General features: G+C 46.6%; 1 protein-coding gene and 1 pseudogene across 3 annotated transcripts in view; both read right to left on the reverse strand.

The window, feature by feature from the left end:
* COBL (cordon-bleu WH2 repeat protein) overlaps positions 1-16,241 on the reverse strand; it is a 303,066-nt gene that overhangs the window by 240,802 nt on the left and 46,023 nt on the right. The gene's annotated exons all lie outside the window — the stretch shown is intronic.
* On the reverse strand, positions 4,517-5,277 carry LOC111555720 (annotated as a pseudogene).

Genomic DNA, 16,241 nt, shown 5'->3' on the forward strand with positions numbered 1-16,241 from the left:
GTATTGGTTTCTCAGTTGATTACTATTTAAAAGCTCTAACAGCATTTAAAAAGTTACATCTTATACCATACTTCAATCTCTATGTATCCCTTCTCACTTAATTAAAAAGTACGTTGCAGATAGTTCAAGCTGCTACCCAAACATATATTTCTGAAAGCTAAGTCACACTAAACCCTAAATCACAGGATCCATGTGAAGAGTGAATCAATCTGAATATTTTACACTATTTCTGACCCTGCTATATAGAACATGCAAGCTTCGCTTGAGTATAAACAAATGTTTAAAATACATGATGTAATTAAGAGAAGAATAATCCTAGCAACCTCCTTCAGCTGTTATGAGGATAAAATGAGGAACTGCTGCCCGAGACACTGCTGGGCAATGTTATCAGGGTTAGCGTCAGAGACAGTAACATCCAACCCATTGTGTGACTCTAAAGATTCATTCTCTGGGAAACTCATCAACCACCGCAACGCAGCCCTTCCTATATTTCCTCTTTATAAAATTATTAGGGACCAAACTAGAGAAACAGTGTGGAACAGTATCCTCCAAGGCTTCCTTCATTTGCAGTGAGACCACTTGCCTTTCATTCCCGCATCGTGCCCATCCCATGAGGGAGGGTCTGCATATTTGAGAGGCTGGAGGAACATGCTCAGAAGTTTGGCCAGGCCTGGGTTCATCCATGGAAGAGGACAAAGAAGGGGACTGAGCATACTCTAGCAATGACCAGTGGCTCGACTAGGAAAGTTCTCTGCCGAGATCACTTCCTCCTGGCAAAAACAAGGGCTCCACAGGGCTTAGGGTGGAGAGCAGAGACTTAGGATGAATCATGGGCTGTGGTGAGCCAGGCACTCGGTGGTGTCACCTCAGGAGGTTCCAATGACCTCACATCAAGGTGGTGTGCCGATGCAGGAGCAATGCAGGCCTTGAAGGTTGCCCCACCTGACACGGCCATTCAGCTGACCGACGAGACTCCAGCCCAGCCCCTGCTCTGTCTCCTAGATTGTGCAGAGTTTGAGAAGCCCAGCTCCTGAGGGCAAGGCCAGATCTTACAACCAGGGTTTTGGGGACCTGGGCCAGCAGGTAGCCATCTCTCCACCAAAAGCTTGGCCTCTATTTTTACTCCTTGCTCTAACACACCCATGGTTAAAGGATTTCTGAAATGTGTTCTGGAATGCCGTGTGGCTCAGCTGAGACCCTGGATTCCATGTCACACTTTCCTAGCAGCTGCACTATCAAGCCCAAGCACAAAGACGAGAGTGTTTCCAGGCGGCCCACCCAAGACAGCAGTCCTTTAAATTGACTCCTCGTCATATTGCCCTGGGTACTTTAGCTGGCAAAGAACAAATTAGCATTCTCAATCTATATATACTGTAGCACACTGAATAAAGGGCTGGAGCCGAGGCACAATAGGTCGGGCCATGGAATTCCCTGCAGGAGCCTGGGTCCCACCATTCCACTCTCAGGCTCTTTGGAAAGCTGACGCCCAGGGCCACAAGCAAGTCTTTGTGTGTCAGGAGGGCCCACTGCTGGGGCTTTCAGGGCACACAATAATTCACAGGCTGTGTCCAATTTCAGAACACAACAAAGAGGCAATGACCACACCCACATGGGCCTGGGCTTTCACTCAGGAGTTCCTCATGGAAAAGCACCATGGCAGATGCCCAGGGGCAGCACCACAACCGGAATCCACACCCACCCACCCTAGCAGGGGCTCCAGGGCACTCCTGCAAGCCTCATGTGGTTTCACAGATCCCAGGCAGAAGCAGGGCCAGTGTTACTACCACCACCAGTGAGGAAATGAAAGCCCGGAGAAGCCGTGAGACTTGATGAAGGTCACCAACTGGCTAAATGATGACAGGTGCTCTAATGAGAAGTTTTATTACCTCACTATATTGTTTTACTCAAAAATATTTCCTGTCTGACAGCTGCTTCCCGGATTTACTGTTTAAAGTGAGTAATTCCACTCCTCTTAGACATGGAATTTTACATATAGCACCAGAGCAGAGTTAAGGATTCCTTTACTAATTTTCCTTACTCATTTATTATATAAAATAGACACAAGACTTGAACAGGGAATGAGGAAGCCCAGAAGAGCAGAAACTAAACCAGTCCAGTGGAAGTGTCATGTATGTTGTTGCATAGCCTGCATTCTAGACGAGCAAGACAAGGCTCTGAGCTTCCTAGTGGTCATGGCAAAGATGAGATGCAAAGCCAGATGCAAAGCTCCCAAGTCACAAGATAAAAGAAGACAGATCCAGAGAACCAGTGCCCCGCAGCCCTCATGCTGAAGACAAGGTGTGCAATAGTGAATTATGTCCCTAACAACGTGCCAAAAACAAAAAATACAAAAATGGTTTTCCAACAGTTGCTTCTCCCCTCAATCAAACCTACATCACACCAAGGCTCCATTCAGTAGAAGTCTTTAAATACAAAGACCAAACAATGCAGTCAAATATGCCATTCTTTTGTTTTGTCTTGACTGAGGATAAAACGACAGCATATCTAAAGAAAGTAGAGGAATAGAACACAGTGGACACATACGCTGAATTGTGTCAGGCACCACCATGATTTTACAAATCATGGAATTAATTTGGTATATCCAGAATACTGTTAAGCAATATGCAAAGGTTCATTCTGCATAAGAAAGGTAGGCTTATACACTTCAATGTTTAAGTTGAATATGCTTTCATTTGAGAACAAGTTACTTATTCTGGGATTATGTACATTTATAGATAAACCTATATATAAATATACATAATTTTATAAGATGTATACATAAAAATATATTTCAATTAAAATTGTTTTCTAAAAATATTGCTAATATTTGGCATTCATCACACAAAATATGAAAGAATTTACACACTAGAGCCATTTTAATGTTTAGTAAAATAATCTGATCTTTAAAAAAACAGATTCACAAAAACACTAAAATTTCACTCAGATTTTGATGAAATCTTCCCTGTCTATTCCTATAAGACCTGCAATTAGGTATTGATAATCAATGAGGAAATGTTTTGATTAATGAAATTAAACATTAAAGCTAAGCTTTAGGACACTGTGTATTTGCTGTAACAAAGAAAATGCATTATTTATTTACCTGTAATACAGTGTACTTGTTTGCTAATTTTTAAATTACTTTCCTGGAAATAAGATAGCCCTTTTCAAAATATACTTTTTTATAACTAGAAGCAACACTTAATTAGTGAAGACAGTTATAACTGACTACCGTAAACAAATTAAAAGAAACTATTATTATTTAAAAGTGTATGACTCTTCAATGAATGGTTAAAAACATATACTTTTTTTGCTTTTTGAAGAGACAAGTGAACATTTATTTTTGTGCTTTTCTTCCTATGTATATTTCAAGTCTTTTTCAAAACAAAGCCCCAGGAATCTCCAGATTCAATTATGTCCCTGGGCTTGGTTGATTGCTGCAGGAATCTTAGGGAGCCTTATACAAATGCTAGAGTTACTCATTTACCAACATTAAACCCTAGGACAGACCACACAACAAAACAGGACTCCTTCCTCCATGGAATGTGCTGATTTCAGATGAGGCGGCAGCCAATGTAGAAAACACTGGAATTTTTCCTTAGAACTGGACTGTGATGACAGGTGCTTGCCATGAACGTCACCTACTGTCTTTTCTTTGACCCTTCCTTTCCAGTTTTTGAAGATCAAGAAGTAAATAATCTTCTCTGAAGATACTTGATAAAAATTCCCCAAAAAAGCAAAAACATATGCTTCTACTGCACTGATAAAAATTTACTGCAGTGTGGCACCTAAAAGTAATAACAACAGCAATAAAAAGTAATTGCAAAAAAAGTTAAGATTTCTTCAGCAAAATAAATGATTCACATTTTCAGGTCCTTTTTGAAATCAGTTATTAATATTATTCCTTCCCCATTTCCAGCTAAATGACCACAGCAACACAGTTTTTTGCTACTCAACATCTTTAAGCCTATAACTCTTAGGCTATGCATAGCCCAATGTCCTAATCAGGCATTCATTGCTCCCAGCAGGTCTCCATCTGTTAGTACCAGCCTCCTCTTTCCTTCCAATCTCAAGGTTACTCTTAATAGTAACCCAATCTCGGCCGAGCGCGGTGGCTCATGCCTGTAATCCCAGCACTTTGGGAGGCCCAGGAGGGTGGATCACTTGAGGTCAGGAGTTCAAGACCAGCCTGACCAATTGGTGAAACCCTGCCTCTACTAAAAATACAAAATTAGCCAGGTACAGTGGTGGGTTCCTGTAATCCCAGCTACTTGGGAGGCTGAGGCAGAAGAATCACTTGAACCTGGGAGGTGGAGGTTGCAGTGAGCCAAGATCACGCCACTGCACTCCAGCCTGGGCGACAGAGTGAGACTCCAGCTCAAAAAAAATAAAAAAAGAGTAACCCAATCTCAAGGTTACTGGTAGGAATACTAGTAACTGCAAAAAGAACTTTTAAGTGGCAAGGCATGGCCCATAAAAATCAGCCCAAGGGCAATTTTCAGCCCTGCCTCACCTGGGTCTAGTCCAGCTGGTGGATGAGCTGATTGATGTGTTCACCCCGACAGCCAGGTGAGCCCATCTCCTTGAGGAAGCCCACTCTATTTGTGGTAGCATGATGGGCCACTGAGAGGTGGAAAGGGTGCAAAAACCATGAGATCTCCTGGAAATGCTTCCCCAGGAAGGCAATTTCATGAATGAGGTCTTCCAAGCAAATGACACCAAACTTCCCCAGGTGCTCCTCATCACTGTGTCATCTGAGAAACGGTCTTCTTCTTGACCTTGGTTCGTCCACCTTTCAAAATGAGTTTACAGGCAGACTTCAGATGTGGAAAACCCTAGGTCACATAAGTTTCCACTATACGCAGCATTTTTAGGTTCTGGGGGGTGACTTTTACAAAGACACCACTAAAAATTTTCTTTGGGCGAAGTCTTGCCATGGTTCTCTGCACCAGTAAACTCACGCCATTAATCCTTTCAATGTGTACAATAAAGGCCAAGGAAAGTTATCTGGCAATTCCAAGGCATGAGGTCTCACTTCTAGTCGTCTGAGACGCATCTTGTCACATTTCTGCCACCAGGAATCATATAAGAATGATTCCAGTCACTTAACCTGAGCCCTTTTCCTTTCCTCTGCTCCTTCTTTGCCAAAAGTGCCTGCTTTGCCTGGGTGGCTCTGAGGACTTGATAAGCCTTCCTCTTTTTCAGGAGATTTTCTGGAACCAAAGGGATTTTTCTTTGCTTTTGCTCCGTCATCTTTCTCGAGTTGTAGCTACTGATCATGTGCAACCCTACCACACGGGGAAGATGGTGCTCGCTCTATCAAGACCGTATACTATTTTTTTTTTTTTTTTGAGACGGAGTCTCGCTCTGTCGCCCGGGCTGGAGTGCAGTGGCCAGATCTCAGCTCACTGCAAGCTCCGCCTCCCGGGTTTACGCCATTCTCCTGCCTCAGCCTCCCAAGTAGCTGGGACTACAGGCGCCCGCCACCTTGCCGGGCTAGTTTTTTGTATTTTTTAGTAGAAACAGGGTTTCACCGTGTTAGCCAGGATGGTCTCGATCTCCTGACCTCGTGATCCGCCCGTCTCGGCCTCCCAAAGTGCTGGGATTACAGGCTTGAGCCACCGCGTCCAGCCAAGACCGTATACTATTTTTAAAGATCTAAAATAAATTATGAAGTGGCTCTTGTCTATCTCATTTATAGAACAGGATAATATGTAAAGTTTGCGTTGAAAATAAAAAGGGAGAAAGATCACATGACTTGCATTCATCCTTTCATTCACTCAAAAGATACTTACTATTTCTCTTCCATGGGTCAGTATCTGGGATAGATAGATTCTGAACATCCACAAATGTGGATGACAGGATCCCTCCCTGATGCAAGTCCACCGCTGGTAGGAAACACAGATAAACAAACACAAGACACCAAGGCTTGTGCCATGAGAAAGGCTCACATACAATGCTTGTGGAGCTCCAGATAAGAGCAGATGCTCTTTCTAGGAAAGAGGGTGGTGGCCTGAGGGGACAATCCTGAGGCACTGGTTGAGCTAAGTGTTGCAGAATGGGATAAGGACATATCTAGCAGAAGGAAGGGTCTCTACAGGAGAAGATAGGAAAGGTTGTGGGATATGTGAAGAACTGGGATTGCAGGTAAGCTGCAGCTGGGGCCTGACAGTGTACAGCAGGGCAGCCATGTAAAGGGTGCAGGGACCAGGCAGCAGAGCCTGGATCTTATCCCAGAGGTGGCAGAAACCCACAGAGGACTCCAGGCAGGGCAATAACAAGATCGCACTTACATTTAGCCATGACTTCTCTGGAGGGATAAGGAAGGTGGGCTCAGATCACATCCTGCCTTTCCCCAAAACATTCTCAGGGCATCTCATGAACTTTATAAACCTCCACACCCCTTCTCCATTGCCCACCTCTCCTGCTTCACCTCCAGCCGTTCCCCCTAGCGCCCCACTACTCCTGCCACACTGCCTGATTCCTGCTGCTCACACACACCAAGCTCAGTCCCACTGCAGGAGATGTGCACATGCTGCTGTACACTGTAGACGGCTTACTTCTCTCTTCACTGAGGTCCATGTACAGCAAAACCTCCTCAAAGAAGCTCTCCTGACAGCCCATCCAAAACCGCAGCCCTTGGCTGGGCATGGTGGCACACACCTGTAATCCCAGCTACTCGGGAGGCTGAGGCAAGAGAATCGCTTGAACCCAGGAGGTGGAGGTTGCAGTGAGCCAAGATCGTGCGCCACTGCACTCCAGCCTAGGCGACAGAGCAACACTCCATCTCAAAAAAAAAAGAAAAAGAAAAAGAAAAACTGCAACCCTTTGAAACTCTCTTTCAACTCATTATCACTTCCTGAAATTATACTTTATATTTATTTATTTATTCTTTATCTCCCCCACTAGAACATAATGTATTAGAGTTGCAGGGAGACCTCACCTGTCATATTCATGGCTGGGTTCCCAGGGCATAAAATGCTGGTGAGTAGAAGGCCCACAGTAAATATCTGTGCAATGAATGAACGAAGGTGAGAATAGAGTCGAAAGTTACTGCAAAGCACAAAACATCAATGGTGATTTCAGCTGAGCTAAGAACACAGCAGTGTGATGAGATGTTTGGTGGAGAGTTGATGCACCAGGGAGGGAATGGAGGAATCAGAGGTGACGCCTGACAGGGAGGATGCACCAAGCCCAGTGGTACAGGCCCTGGAGGTGTCGAAAGAAGGCAGCCTGAGGGGCCAGGCGTGGTGGCTCATGCCTGTAATCCCAGCACTTTGGGAGGCTGAGGCAGGCAGATCACCTAAGGTCAGGAGTTTGAAACCAGCCTTGACCAACATGGTGAAATCCCTGCTGTACTAAAAATACAAAAATTAGCTGGGAATTGTGGCATCTGCCTTACTAGGGAGGCTGAGACAGGAGAATCACTTGAACCTGGGAGGTGGAGGTTGCAGCAAGCCAAGATTGCACCACTGCACTCCAGCCTGGGCAACAAGAGCAAAACTCCACCTCAAAAAAAAAAAAAAAAAAAAAAAAGAAGAAGAAGGCAGCCTGAGGAATGCTGAGTTCCAGGTTCTGTGAGACATCCTCTGGGCAGGCAAGTCCAAAGCTGCTCGGGAGAGGGGCTGGGATGGAGCTGCAGAGGGGTGAGCCCGTGCTGATAGTGCAGGAAGAACGTGGCCAGTGGCAGCGCTCCTGCCAGGCTCACCGCACTCACCGCACAGCAGCCATGGCTGGCTCCGGGCACAGAGCCAAATTGGAGTCTGACAGTGGCCCAGCCCCAGGAGGCCACATCCTCGAGGAGAACATAAGGCAGAAGAAGAGGTGCAGGAGAGGAGGGGCACACTTGGGAACCCAAATGTCTCAAGCAGGGGCAGAGTCTTCAAAGAAGCCCCAGGAGGTGACAGGAAAGTGAGGAGGGAACCCCTGGCTGAGAAGGTCAGAAAAGGAAGTTTCCAGAAGAAACCATGTCAGAGTCAGAAACTGAAGAGAGGAAGTCAGTAGGACAAGACGAACAGTTCCATAGTGAGGTGGCCGTGGGAAACGACTTCTGTGACTCAGGACTGGGTCTGAGACCCTCAGGGAAAATGGCCCGGTTAGGACAGCCGAGCAACAGCGCACAGGAAGACTGCACCGGGAAATCACAACAGGCAGCACCAAGTCACCATGCCTGCAAACCAACAGGGCGCTGATGGCGACATTTGCCATGTAGTCATCATCACATGGACGTCTGGGGCAAACAATCAAAGTGATTTACATGACAGATGTGTGTGAAGACATGCCAGTATTAAAGCATGAACCAAGGGCCAGGGAGTTGGTCCCAGGGCAGTCTCAGTGGCTGTGGAGTGAGTGCTGGGATATAAGGATGAAGAGGGCAATACTGAAGAAGCTGTCCTTCCCTCACTGCCCACCCCCTACCAGCAACCCCTGGCAGGAGGCAGGGCAGGGCCCGGAGGCAGTGAGACCCACCTAGCCAGGAGCCTGGGAACTGGAACTAGCAGCAGCCCTGAGCTGCGTCTGGAAAAAGGAGTCACTGTCCAGCAGGTGAGTGGGCAAGGTGAGGCACTGACTAGCCTCGTCTCCATGCCAGGGTGGGTAGAACTGAAATCAGTGGAGCCCCTGACGTGATGTCAGGAGACATGGAGGTGTCGCCAGTCACATTCTCATTAATAGCAAAGTGGTGTGGTGTGTGGAGTTGGGGAGTTCCCCCCAGCTCACCGGAAGCCCCCCCCAAAGCCAAGAGCAGCCCTGGGAGCAGGTCCTGCCTGTGAACAGCACCTGTCATCTACACTGTACTGGGGAAAGGTGCAAGAGACACCCTCCAGCCCCAGGCTTCTGTGAGCGAGGGTACGCGGGCCAGGAGGGCCCACGAGGTCTCACACTCACTCCCACGTGTGAGAAGGAGGGAGCAAATGGATTGTTTTAAGCAGGAAGATAAATGGTCAGTGGGATATGTTTCACAAATCGCTTTTGGCAGCAATATGGGGGGTGGATAAGGAAAGTAGGAGGCTGGAGGAAGGAAATCAGAAGAGCATTTCAGGAGCCCTGGAAAGTGCTGGCAAGGGCCTGAGCCAAGAACCAAGACAATAAAACAGTAAAAAAAAAAAAAAAAAAAAGCTCTTTTTTTTCCCACACAGTAGGTGGAGGTCCCCACTTTGGTGGGGAATTACGGAGCCCACACCTGAGTGCTTTCAGTTGAAGCTTTAGTACCTGGGAGGATGAAGAGCTCCCAGGAGTGGCTGTCCAGCTCACTGGTTTCAGCACCAGCAGTCCTGACCGTAAGTTCAAGGGCTGCCCAGCAAGGCCTGGGAGAGAGAACCGGCCAGACTGGTTTTATTGGATTGTGCTGCCGATAATGACACAATGTCACTAACACTTTCTTGGCAACTAGCAAATATTTTGATATGATTCCTATACAAAAACAGTTTACATAAGGAGTATGATCCCCATTTCAAATAAGGCCAGGAGATAACTAAAGTTGATGGAATGCTAACCATGAGTTTGGCACTGTGGTAGGTTCATAGTGTCCCAACCAGTTTTCATGACAGCTCACAAGGGAGGTGCTGTTACTCCACTTTTATAGAAGATGAAACTGAAACCTAGATTATGTCGCTGTCAAAAGACAACAAAACCAGTGAGGAAGAGTGCCAGGATGCCAGCCCAGGTCTATCTGAGCTTGGTCCCTCTGAGATGCTTTCTGTGTCCCAATCGCAGCCCCCAAGCCTCAGAACTGCTGGATCAAAACCACAGGCAAGGAAGAGTGGGTGCAAAAGCCCATGTGTCAGGGATCTGTTCCTCACAACGGCAGGGCAGAAGGGGCTCAAACGTTCTTCCTTTAGGGGCCTGGCTGAATAAGCCAGGATGCAGCCATACAGGGCACAGAGAATGAGGACACCTCTATGTAACAGTTAGATGTTTTACATAGTTGCAAAACAAAATATAATTAAAAAGCAACCCCTGGCCAGATGTGGTGGCTCATGCCTGTAATCCTACCGATTTGGGAGGTCGACACAGGTGGATCACCTGAGGTAGGAGTTCGAGACCAGCCTGGTCAACATGGCGAAACCCTGTCTCTACTAAAAATCCAAAAATGAGCCGGGCATGGTGGCGCACGCCTGTAATCCCAGCTACTCGGGAGGCTGAGGAAGGAGAATCACTTGAACCCGGGAGGTGGAGGTTGCAGTGACCCAAGATTGCACCATTGCACTCTAGCCTAGGCGATAGAGCAAGACTCCATCTCAAGAAAAAAGAAAAAAAAAAAAAAAAAAAAAAAGCAACCCCTAACATTTGAAGAAAAATGAACTAAATGTTTCTAAATGCACATTAATAACATCAAAACCCACCAGCTGAGGTAGAGGGCAAGTGGGTTTTATGATGAAACAAAATATACCATGTTAAAGTGTACACCAAAGGTTAATTATATTGTTCTCTCGCATACATATGTGCATACAAAATTAGATTTCATATCTATAGGAAATATCCCATAAATGTATTCCATTTTCAACTGTGGGATGGAAGAGGCCTTAGATGTCAAGTGCAGTTTCCTTCTCATCCCAGAACGCCCAGAGGCCTCTGGCCCTCAGTAGGTCACTCATGCTCACATTTCCAATGTGAAGGCCTCCTGAAGAGGCATGCAACAGCAGCCCAATGCCCGACGACCAGTGGCAGCACTTCTGATGCCCCACTCAAGAAAGTCTACACAGCAGAACCCCGGGGGCATTTCTGATCCCTTTCTGTGCGTGCTCCCAGTCCTTTAACCGTGTGCTCGTCTGTTTTAGCCTCACTGCAGCTTTATAAGGCTAGTGTCGCATCTGTATCCACACCTGCTTTCAAAGACCTGGGAAAGCAGGTCGGGGTTGGGAGTTAAATAGCTCTGGAGAGGGGAGAACCAGAAGAACTGGGTTCCAGAGAAACCCAGAGCAGGGGCTGTTCCCCAGCTACTGACCCCAGCACACCCAGCCACACCCACCAGGCAAACTGCCACCAGGCTTAGGGCAGAAGGCTCCCCAGGCTGGATGGGGACGGGCTGTACCTCTGCTCTAGCAAGGTCACAGGTGGAGGTGAGGCAGGTTCTTTGCAGCCCTGGGAACAGAACTTATCTCAGTCCAAAGATCCAAAACACACATGCACAGAGGACAGTGAAAGGGAGAGCATGCCCCTCAGCCAGGGCCACCCGCAGAACCCCAACCAGGAGAAAGCCCTGGATGACGAGATACCTGAGGTTCCCAGAGGGGAAGAAGGGGGGGTGGGTGGGCTGGCTTCTCCAGACACCTGTCCCTGCCAGGGCAGCCTGTGCCTGTTCCTCTGCAAACCCTCCCTCCCTGCCCTGGCTCTCAGGCTTCTATGACAGGCTCAAAGTCCATGTGGATCAACTGTCCCCGTGGACTGACAGATGTTTTGCCACATAAAGTGTACATAAACTCACATTCTAAAGAAACAGCCATGTGTGATTTCCATTACACCACTGAATTTATAACAAAAGTTACAGCCAGATGTGATCCTGTGGGTTGATGTTTCCCTACCATTTTTTTTCAATTCACAATTCCTTTCACAGTAATATATAACTTTAAAAGCCCCCTAGGATTAACATAATATTTAATAATATTCATTACATAGAAAGGCAAAATTTGATGTTTTAAAGTAATTAGTGACACACGCTGCTAAAACATTTTAATTTTGTAAGAAACAATCACATGTGGGCAAATTAATTACAAAACAATAAATTATTTCATCTTCTGCATGGACACTAAATATATAGTAAAATATAGATTGAAATCTAACTGTCTTATAGGCAAAAGCTGCTGTCATTAACTTAATTTCTGACTTTTTAGTTTTGCTTTAAAGATCAACGGATTTCCGGGTGCAGTGGCTCAAACCCATGATCCCAACATTTTGGGAGGCCGAGGCAGGTAGATCACCTGAGGTCAGGAGTTTGAGACCATCCTGACCAAGATGGTGAAACCGCATCTCTACTAAAAATACAAAATTAGCTGGGCATGGTGGCGCGTTCCTGTAATCCTAGCTATTCAAGAGGCTGAGGCAGAAGAATCGCTTGAACCCGGGAGGCAGAGGTTGCGGTGAGCCAAGATTGGACCATTGCACTCCAGCCTGGGCAACAAGAGTGAGACTCCATCTCAAAACAAAACAAAAAAAAAGATCAACTGATTGTTATTTTAAATGACAAAGTGAGAAACGGCTTTTCTGGCTGCTGCTTGCAAGTACTTCTACACAAATAACATGGCATGTGCAAGGGCTGACTCTGTTTCCCACAAATGGACGGAAGGAAAGGACTCTAGGACACAAGCACCCACACATAGTTTTTTTCTGACATGTTTTTTGAGTGCTACTGACACCGAGATCAAGAAACCTAACATTTTTATTAAGATAACCCAATTCATGGTTTGGAGGAGTTGCCCTTGGGAGGAGTCCCAAGGCAAATTTGCAAAATGAATCCCATCTTTACAATCCCTATTAACTTACATTTCGACATCAATGCCCCTCTGCTTCTTAATAACATATGATTACAAATTAAAAACCATATAAAATTGTATCATGGTCAGGATTTCCACAGGGCTTTGCGATAAACCCAAAAGGTATCAAAGATACCCTCCCAATTTTTAGAAATCTCCACTCACCACCACTCTCCCACCACATAAATACAGAGGCCACACAAAGGCCCATGCCGGAAGAAAAACCTCGAACAAAAATAAGTATCTCATTTACTTTGATTTTTCAGTAAATAAAAATCTGAAACCCTTGTTATTTCTACATTTTTAACAACGCCAAACCTGGGACCCTTTCCCAACCCCCTGCTATGAAAACCTTCATGAAAGATTTTCCTCTATTCAGGCATGCACTCTGGCCTGAGGAGCGTCAGGCCCTCTGAGGCACACAGATGAGCCAGAACAAAACCAACGCAGGACCTGACTCACAACCACCTGCACTGGTGAGCAGGGACTCAAGAGAACCTCCACAGCACAGCCCCATTCCACAAAGACTTGAGACCTCCACTTCCGATTTCATACATTCATTTATGTGTATTTTTTTATACATATATATATATAACTAGTATATTGAGAGTATATTATACATGTTACTAGTATATTGAGAACACTACAGACACTACACACAAAAAAAGAACTTTGCTTTTTTGTCATTGTTTGTTTGTTTTTGAGACAGGGTTGCATTCTGTCACCCAGCGTGGAGTACAGTAGCGTGATCTCGGCTCACTGCAGCCTCCACCTCCAGGGTTCAAGTGATTCTCATGCCTCAGCCTCCAAGCAGCTGGGATTACAGGCACCTGCCGCATGCCCAGCTAAGTTTTGTATTTTTAGTAGAGGCGGGGTTTCACCATGTTGCTCAGGTTGGTCTCGAACTCCTGACCACAAGTGATCTGCCTGCCTCAGCCTCCCAAAGTGCTGGGATTACAGGTGTGAGCCACCACACCCGACCACAAAAAGAACTTTGGAAAGAATACAATAAATATTATCTTCCCAAATGTATTCATTTCCTCCTTATCCCAAATGGATCACGAAGCACACATGGGGGCCCATACCTCCACTTTGGAGATCACAACTCTAATACCTCATCAAGTGGAAGATCCTGCCCTGGTATCTGGTATTGGTGGTAGAGATGAGGACTGGACAGCCTTCCTCCCTCCTACCCTGCGGGCGCTGTGTCCACTGCGGTGTCCTCAGTTCCACGTGCCATCTGGGGCACTGTTCTTGCCCACTCTCAATAAAGAAACCTCTTCCTCAGCACTCCAGGAAGGCAAATACGTAACCAGGAATTTTATTACGAATGAGTGCTACAACAGATCCAGGACTGGGAGAGAGCATCGTCAATACTCCCAGTCATTTGTCTAAAAGGAAAATGCAATCAATGCACCCTGTACCATGGTAACCCTTCACTGTGGGAAAAATCGCCTCTGCCAAAGTTCTGCCCTCTGGACCCTCAAGCTCCTACACTAACAGCCTCACCATCCACCCCCTGGACACTTCCACCCACTGGACACTTAATTCCTCCTCAAAAAGTCTTTCCTACCACCCTTCCTGTGATGCTGATGAACGCTGAGCAGAAGAGTTACTAAGCATTCACTCTGCGAGGCAGTGTTAGATACGTTTAAGGCATGTGATCTTCACAGCCCTGTGAAGCAGGTGGATCATAGAGTAACTCCCTTTTGCAGATGTGGAAATAAGAACACAGGTGTCTTAATCAGGCTCCCCAGCTGGGCGTGGTGGGTCACGCCTGTAACCCCAGCATTTTCGGAGGCCAAGGCAGGTGGATCACAAGATCAGGAGTTTAGGACCAGCCTGGCCAATATGGTGAAATCCCGCCTTGACTAAAAATACAAAAATTAGCCGGGTGTGGTAGAAGGTTCCTGTAGTCCCAGCTACCCAGGAAGCTGAGGCAGGAGAATCACTTAAACCCGGGAGGCTGAGGTTGCAGTGAGCCAAGATCACGCCACTGTACTCCAGCCTGGGCAACAGAGTGAGACTCTGTCTCAAAAAAAAAAAAAAAAAAACTCAGGCTCCTCAGAAGACACAGCTGGAGCTGGAGTAGCTGTGCCAGCCCTTTAAAATGGAGTGCACCCCAGGGAAGTGAGGGTGATGGAGGGAGGCCAGCCAGAAGGCACCAGCACCCAGCCACCCGCTGCAGCAGGCTCTGTATAGCCACTGTGTCCCCACACACTCCTGGGGTGGGGAGTGCTTCTGTGTCCAAATCGCAGTCCCCCACCAAGCCTCAGAATTGCTGGATCAAAACTGCAGGGAAGGAAGGATAGGTACAAAAGCCCATGTGTTGGGAATCTATTCCTTACAATGGCAGGGCAGAAGTGGCTCAAACATTCTTCCTTTAGAGGCCTGGCTGAATAAGCCAGGATGCAGCCACACAGGGGACAGAAAACTGCATGGCAGTGGGGTCCTAAGTCACATCATGCATCAGTGACCCAGTAAAGAAGGAGATGGGAGGCCAGCGTTTGTCATGCCGTGCTGCTGGTGAGCGACACAGGGCCTAGACACAGCTGCCACGCAACGTCTCTCACCTCCAGAGTCGAGCACTAGGCAGGTCTGCGTGGTGCATCAGCAGGATGTGGGGGGCAGAGGTGTGCTCAGGAGCGTGGGCTCCATGTCACAGCCCTGCCCCTGCTCCGGCCACTGCTCTCCTTGCCAGTGGCTGCTTCCAGGTAAACACACAAGATACACTCAGCTTAAACCAGAGGACAGCAAAAGCCATAGCCACTTGGTTTCACCATAAGGACCCTTTACTTTATGAAGGCCAGAGTGAAGAGAGGGAAACTGCTTTTCTAGAGGTTCTTTATAGATCCTTTCTATTAGTTTGCTCAGCCTCAATTGGAAAATGGATGTTTGCAGTTACACCAATGCTCCCCATCCAAGAATCCCTGGTCAAGAGGCAAGAGGTGCTCTGTCTCCCTGACTGAGGACGTGGCAGGAGAAAGCACCAAAGAAAATCCTGAGCCTGCTGGCGGCCGTACTGACACAGGGAATAACACCCCCACCTGTGCACAGTCTCTCCTTCCCTCTAGCTGAACTTCATCAAGTCAGCAAGTTAAGAAAATACAGAGGCTCTGAAAAGTTCCCAACGGACATGTTTTCATCTGCAGTCTATTTATATGCCCTGAAATGGACTCGGTAGAAAGCACCTGTGTTGTTGCACGAGCACTTCTGCCAGATATAACCTGTGACAGGAGCTGAATCCTGGACACCTGTCTGAGCACACAGGGCTTGGCTGGAGCAAAATAAAATGCACCCTTTTTAGAAGGGAATAGAAGATGTTTACTCTAGAAAGATTTCTTTCTACCCAAATATAGCAAAACTCAGAGCCAAGACTGGCTCTGAGGTGCTGAATAGTGGTAGTTCCGTTCAAGATTTCAAAACAAGATCTCCTCCAAAGACGCAAATTCTTGGTTAGAGTCCTGAATTTCCTCAATATGCTCATTCATTCACATATTTATGATGTGCCTACTACGCGCCAGGCAGTGTTCTCAGGAGCCTCATGGGGAAGAGAGGGTAAGGGAACGTAGGGTGAATTTTGGCAGAAGACAAAAACATCCGGCTTCCTTACACTTAAATCATTTTTAAAAGAGACAATGCTTCTCACTGGATAAACAGATAATGCAAATACAAATATTCCTGGGAGAGATAACATAAATTTAATCACCATCATCAGATACTACCTTGAGATTGGAGTTTAAAGGCAGAATATTTCTAGAGAAAACAGAGGTA

This window comes from Piliocolobus tephrosceles, chromosome 8, assembly GCF_002776525.5.
Source record: "Piliocolobus tephrosceles isolate RC106 chromosome 8, ASM277652v3, whole genome shotgun sequence".
Lineage (NCBI taxonomy): Eukaryota > Metazoa > Chordata > Mammalia > Primates > Cercopithecidae > Piliocolobus > Piliocolobus tephrosceles.